Genomic DNA, 7,487 nt, shown 5'->3' with positions numbered 1-7,487 from the left:
CTGAGGTTATTGATATTTCTCCCAGCAATCTTGATTCCAGCTTATGCTTCATCCAGCCCAGTGTATGGGGAGTAGGGGTACGTATTAGATTTGAATAGAAATCTAAAATGTGTATTTATGTTTTGGCCTCTGCTGCTGGAGAAAACATTTGCTCAGAACAATAAAATGAGCTTTTGGTTCTAACTCAGTTGCTTTGTCCTTCACATTTTCCTTTCAATTCTGTTGCAGGATCTGTGGACTTTGCCTGATTTTGGTGTAATTTTAAAACATATTAACATAAAGATCACAGTAAGATAAAGTATAATTCAACATAAAGGCATTTAACAGGAAAATAATTTTTTATTGTTAAGAGGAAAGTTCGAGTAAGATTAAACTGTTTGGAAAACATATGAGCCAAATTATATTTCATAGACATATATAAAGGAAAAAACTTTTTTGAAACATTAGGACTAACTAACACAAATACAACAAAAAATTGGAGATTTTAGAACAGTTCTACCTCTTAGAAAAAACCAAGTTAAGCAAACAATAAATAAAGACACAAGGTAGGAACTTTTCTAGTCAAAGCTACCAATGGCTTCCATGGTGTAAAATCAGTTACCTGATTTCTCTTGTGAGAATTTGACACAATAGATCACTGCCTTTTCCTTGAAACATTTTTCTTGTTGGCTTCTGGATTTTCCTTCAATTTTATTGATTGAATCTCCTCAACATTTTTCACTACATTTTCTGCAATTCCCTGACCTCTGAATGCTGCAGTGTCCCAGAGTTGTTCTTCCCAAACATGAAATTACTCTCTGAGTGCTAAGTCATTTCATTGCCTGACTCTTTGCAACCCTATGGACTGTAGCCCGCCAGGTTCCTCTGTCCATGGGATTCTCCAGGCAGGAATACTGGAGTGATAATCTCATATAGACTTGGTTCATTCATACCATCTAAATATTGACAACACATATGTATATCTCCAACCTGGATTTCTTTTCCCTTAATTTCCAGGCTCTTGTGTCAGCTTCCTCCCTAACATCTCCATGTTGATAATGCGAAGACAGTTCAAACTTAGCACAGTTTATACTAAACTCCCAAATCTATATCTCCCTCTGTCTGGTCCATCTTTCTGGTTACTCAGGCCAGAAACCTTTGAGCCATATATGGTTCCACTCTTCTGCATCATCCCTAGAATCAATCTATGAACAAAACCTGATGACTCTACTATCAATGTACACCCCAAATTTGACTTTTTCCCAATACCACCAGTGCAAGCCACAGTCCTGCCACAGAGGGATTACTGCCACAGCTTAATTGCTCTCCTTACAAGGTACTCTTGCCTCATTGCCAACTCAACGTGGTAATTGTAGTGATCTTTAGTTGAAGTACAGCATAACACTTTTTCACTTAAAATTCCTAGTAGCAGGACTTCCCTGGGGTCCAGTGGTTAAGACTTTTCCTTTGAATGCAGGAGGTGAAGTTTCAGTCCCTGGTCAGGAGCTAAAATTCCACATGCTTCAGGGCCAAAAAGCAAAGACATAAAACAGAAACAATGTTGCAACAAATTCCATAAAGACTTTAAAAAATGGCTCATATCATAAAATCTTTAAAAAAAAAATCTCTAAGTAGCTTCCCATCTCACTCAGATTAAAGTCTCTATAATGATTCTGCATGATAATAGCTTTCTGTTCTTTTCTCTTTCTTCTTTTCCATTGAGTCTCTTTGCTCAGGTACAGTGGCCTCCTGGATATTCTTCAAGTTACCAATTAATTTCCAATTAACTTGCCTCTGTGATTCTTTTTGCTTGGAAATTGTGCCCTCAGATATGTGGGAGACAAGCTCCATCACCTCCTCAGGCTTCTACATTGTCATCTGCTGGAAAAGTCTTTCTTGACTGTCCTATTTTAAATCAGATACCTATCCTTATTCTCCACTCCAATTATCACCCTCTCATATACAGTAGATTTTATTTATTTTCTGACTACCCCCACTAGTGTAAACTCCATGAGGACAGGGCTTTTTCTCTGTTTTGCTCACTTCTATTATTCTCAATGTAAGAATAGTGCCTGGAACATAATAGGCATTAGGTCACATTTGATGGGTATATAGATGAATACACGTGCATGGGCTGTATTCTCTTACATGGTGGTAACCTAGAGGAGTCACTAGCTCCATTTTCTAAAAGTCACACTGAGGAGAAGGAGAAGCATGGGTCTGAAAAATTGACATTAAAAACATAAGAAACCACTGAGGAGGTTAAAGATTCTTAAGGTTTGGTTAGGGTATAGAATGAGGATGTGTTGGTGTCTTGTGGTTACTGTAACAAACTACTGCAAACTGATGGCTTGGAACAACAGTTTTCTCTGTCTCACAGTTTTGGAGGCCTGCGCTCACTGCCAGGCCAGTGCTTCCCTGAGCTTCTGGTGGGTGCTGCAGCATTCCTGGGCTTGCATTCTAGTCTCTGCTTCCATTCTCCCATCATCTTCTCTCTGTGTGTCTGTGTCTTCTCCTTCCTCTTCTCTGTCTCAAATCTCCCCTTGCCCTTCTCTTAAAACCATCTCTCACTGGATTAGACCCAGATGGGATAATCCTCAAGATCCTTAATTTAATCATATCTGCAAAATCCAAACATTTGATGTCTACAGGATAACATTAGGATAGGACTAATTTCCTGCTGGGCTACAAACTGTTGAAAGCAGCTGAGTATAGAGTGTGTGTGCATGCTGAATCACTTCACTCCTGTCTGACTCTTTGTGACACTTTGGTCTATAGCCTGCCAGGCTCCTCTGTCCATAGGAATTCTCTAAGCAAGAGTATTGGAATGGGTTGTTATGACCTCCTCATGAGGATCTCTCTGACCCAGGGATTGAATCCATGTGTCTGATTCTTTGCAACCCCGTGGACTATAGCCTTCCAGGCCCCTCTGTCCATGGAATTCTCCATGGACATGCCCTCCTCTAGGGGATCTTCCCAACCCAGGGATCGAACCCAGGTCTCCCGCATTGCAGGCAGATTCTTTACCATCTGAGTTACCAGGGAAACTCGGAGTATAGATCAGTCACTTTTAAAAAAATGACTCTTCCAACCTCTCCCTACTGCCTCAGGACTGGAGGATTACTGTACAAAGAATTTGTCTCTTCCCAATGATACTACTTTCAAAGAATTAAGGGAGATTTCAGAAAATTGCTTGATGGTATAAAATTAAATTGATAATATATAATTGTAAGATATCTGGAAATTCAGTGTTCATGAACTAAGTAACATACTTCTAAGGAACTCATGAATCAAAGGAGAAATAAATAGGGCATTATAAATATTTTAAATTGAATTAAAATGAAAATGCAACATATCAAAATTTGTGGGATATTATTAAAATATCACTTAAAGAAAATGTATAGCACCAAAGTCACTCTGTTTTATAATTTATAGCACTCTGTTGTCTTCAGTTAACATTTGTTGGAGGAGAAAGAAGATCTCAAACCAATGAATGCAGCTTCCACCTTAAGGCAAAAAGAGCAAATTAAAACAAGCCAAATAAAGGAAGTAATGGAGATCAAAGCAGAAATCAATAAAATAGAAAACACACAAAAACATAGATAAAAATCAGTAAAGCCAAATACTGGTTCTTTGAGAAGATCATTACTGTTGATAAATCTCTAGCTGGATTTTTCAAGGAATAATAATAATAATAAAAAAATCCTGAACTACTAGGACCAAGAATGAGAGAGGTGACATCACTTCAGATATCAAAATAATAAGGGAATATTTTGAAAAATATTTTGTCAATAAATTCGACAACTTAGGTGAAATGAACAAATGCCTTGAAAGATACAAACTACCAAAGCTCCCTTAAAAATTAAAAAAAAAAGATAATTTGATTATTTCTATATCCATTAAAGAAATGTAAAATTTGGTTAAGATCATTCCCATAAAACTCCGGAAAACTGGTGAATTCTACTAAACACTGAAGGAAGATAGTATACTAATTCTATACAAACTCTTCCAAAAAGCTGAAGAGAAGGGACCTTGATTCTATGAGGCCAGTACTACCCTGATACCCTTTTCCTGCCATGTGAGGTCAGCACCAGATTTTGGCAGCCTGCAGCCCTGAGGAGAGCTCTCACCGGAGCCAGATCAGGCTGGTATCCTGATCTCAGATTCCCAGCCTCCAGAGCTGAGAGGAATGAACTTCTGTTGTTGATAAGTCCCCCACTTTATGGTGTTTTGTTATAAGCCCCCCACTTTATGGTGTTTTGTTATAGCAGCTTGAAGTAACTTAGACACTGTATTGCTTCTGCCCTGTTCTCCCTTTCTCCTAGATAACAGCTTTTCTCAGTGCTTGGTTATCCGTTCTCTTCTTTATTTTTAACAGTTAAGCAAATATGTATATAAATAATTTTCCTATTACACCATTCTACCTCTATTACATAAGGGGTTACATACTTGCATATATTGTTCTGTACCTTTTTACACTTAAAAATATAATCTTGGTGACCACTTCATATTATGCATACGTTTTTCCTTCAATTTTTAAGCAGCTGCACAGAATTTCTTTGTGTGATTAGGGCTATAGGTTTTTAATTGACCTTGTATTGACACTTGGATAATTTCTAATCCTTTGCTAAGGCAAATACTGCCACAGTGAAGAAGCTAGTGCTTTGGTTGTTTAATCATATTGGTAGCATATTTTTAGCGTGTGTGTACTTAGCTGCTCAGTTGTGTTCAACTTTGCGGCCCCATGGACTGGGGCCCACCAGGCTCCTCTGTCCCTGGGGATTCTCCAGGCAAGAATCCAGGAGTGGGTTGCCATGTACTCCTCTAGGGGATCTTCCCAACCCAGGGATCAAATCCAGGTCTACTGCATTGCAGGTGGATTCTTTATTGTCTGAGCCACCAGGGAAGCCCATTTTATTTTTATTTTTTTAGTATAGGTACCTGTCAGAAATTTTTTCTAACAAATTTCTAAATTTCTTAAAAAAAAAATTTTTTTTTTTACTTTACAACATTGTATTGGTTTTGCCATACATCAACATGCATCCGCCACAGGTGTACACGTGTTCCCCATCCTGAACCCCCCTCCCACCTCCCTCCCCATACCATCCCTCTGGGTCATCTAAATTTCAAAGGATAAATACATTTATTTTTGTTGTTGTTTAGTTGATAAGTCGTGTCTGGGTCTTTTGTGACACCATGAACTGTAACCTGCCATGCTCCTCTGTCCGTGGGATTTCCCAGGCAAGAATACTGGAATGGGTTGCCATTTTCTCCCCCAGGGGATCTTCCCAACCTGGGGATTGAACCTGTGTGTCCTGTATTAGCAAGCAGATTCTTTACCACTCAGCCACATGGGAAGCACATAATTTTTTAGATATTGCCAAATTCTCTACAGGTATTGCACAACCATTTTGCATTCGTAGAAGCTCTGGATAAGAGGACCTATTTCTCCACTGTTTTATCCTCAAAGTATGTTGTCAAACTTTTAGATTTTTACCAATCATATAGGTGAGGAATGGTGCTATGGTGTTGCTAGATGTTCATTTTTCCTATTATGAGCATCTTTTTTAGATTAAATATCCTTTTAAATGTTTTTTCTTTTTGCATACCATCTGTTTATATCATCTTGCTATTTTTCTATCAGATTGTTGGTATTTTTTTCTTTCATATTTCAGGGTCTCTTTGTATATTGATAGATTGCAGCTATCTTTTCTCAGTTTCTCCTCTGCATTTGTGACTTTGCCTATAATGTTTTTCCATATACAGTCTTAAAAACTTTTTTGGGGTAGTTGAATTTTTTACTGCCTCTGAATTTTGTATCATAGGACAATTGTCCCCATTTCACTTGTGTTTCTTCTAGTGCATTTACTCTCCCCACCCCCTTTTAACATTTAGATCTGTGATCTATTTGGAATTTAGTGCATGGACAGGCATTTGAACCTAATTTTAAAATTTTAATTGTATGTGTCTTTCTCTTGATTGCCTATAATACACTGTTTTAATTATTATGCTAGTTTAGAATGTTTTATTATCTATTAGCGCTGCTTTGCTCAGCCATTAAAAAGAATGAAATAATGCCATTTGCAGCAACATGGATGCAACTAGAGATTATCATACTAAGTGAAGTAAGTCAGAAAGAGAAAGACAACTACCATATGATCTCACATATATATGGAATCTAAAAACAAAACCGACCAACCAACAACAAAGCTTAAGCTCATAGACACAGAGAACAGATTGGTGATTACTGGGTGGCAAGGGGAGATGCACAAAGCAAATGAACATGAGGGTCAAAAGCATAGTGACTATAGTTAATAATATTTTACTGCATATTTGAAAGTTTCTAGGTCTTACAAGTCCTCAATATAAAAAAGAAAAAATTGTAACTATGTATGCTTATGAGTGTTGACTTATTGTGGTCAGCATTTTGTAATGTAGACAAATATTGAATCGTGTTGTATACCTGAAACTAACACAATACTATATGTCAATTATACTTCAATAAAAAAATAAATTCTAAAATTGTGAAAAAAAAAAAAAACACCCAGTGTTTTTTCTCCTTAGGGTTTTTATAATTATACTACTTGGCCATCCTTCAGTCCATGTATAAATGCCCCAGCTTCCCAGTCTCTGGCCAAGACAATTCTAGGAAACCATCTTCCACTTCTCAGACAGGGTTACACCCAGCTACCTACATGGTTACTCTTCTCATTAACACCTCCTTTATTAGCTTTTTCACTTCTTGGTCTCACTTCCTCATCTATGCCTCCTTCAATCATCTTCAAAATAAATAACAGGTCTTTGGAGGTCTGCTTTTGGAAAATGCAAACTAAGAAAAAGTCATTTTTAAATTTTGACCTAGAGGTAACCACTGAGACCTGAGTTTGCTCTCTACATGTGTGTGGTGGTAGAGAAAGAGAGAAGGAAGTGGTGCCCGCTGACTGACCTGTTCCGAATGCAGCTTTCTAGCTTGTTGTCCTGATTATCGCCCTATATAGCCAATATTGCTCTTTAGACTCAGAGCTTCTAGGGAAGGTTGGTCTTATCTTCCATATTTGGAGCTCAGTTCCTTCTTATTTATTTTCTCTATCAACTAGATCCCATCTGTGCTAGTTTCAGATATTTTCTCAAGATTCTGAATATTCTGCTGGATATCTCCCTCTTTTTTCCCCAGTATCCTTATGTATATGTATGTGTCTATATAGCTAAAGCCAGACTTCTTAGGCATGTTTATCTGAGTAAGTTTCAAAGTTTGTTTATCGCTAACAAGGGAGCTAGCAGTTAGATAATTCCAGGCAAATTCAAAATGACCAGGAAGAAAATTGGTTTAAATACAATAAGCTTTTAACTCAGCTTTGACTGCTCTTTTATTTCATACAGTCACACACACAAAAAATCACATTCCTATCGGTGATGGGGGGTTAAACTTGTGAACTAGATGAACTGGAGCCATCTTCACAGAAGTACCAGGCGTGAACCAGTAATCAGAAGTCATAAGTAACATAGCT

This window comes from Bos grunniens, chromosome 6, assembly GCF_055505025.1.
Source record: "Bos grunniens cultivar Pamir isolate PY7600 chromosome 6, Bosgru_T2T1.0, whole genome shotgun sequence".
Classification (NCBI taxonomy): domain Eukaryota; kingdom Metazoa; phylum Chordata; class Mammalia; order Artiodactyla; family Bovidae; genus Bos; species Bos grunniens.
This window is presented reverse-complemented; position numbering follows the sequence as displayed.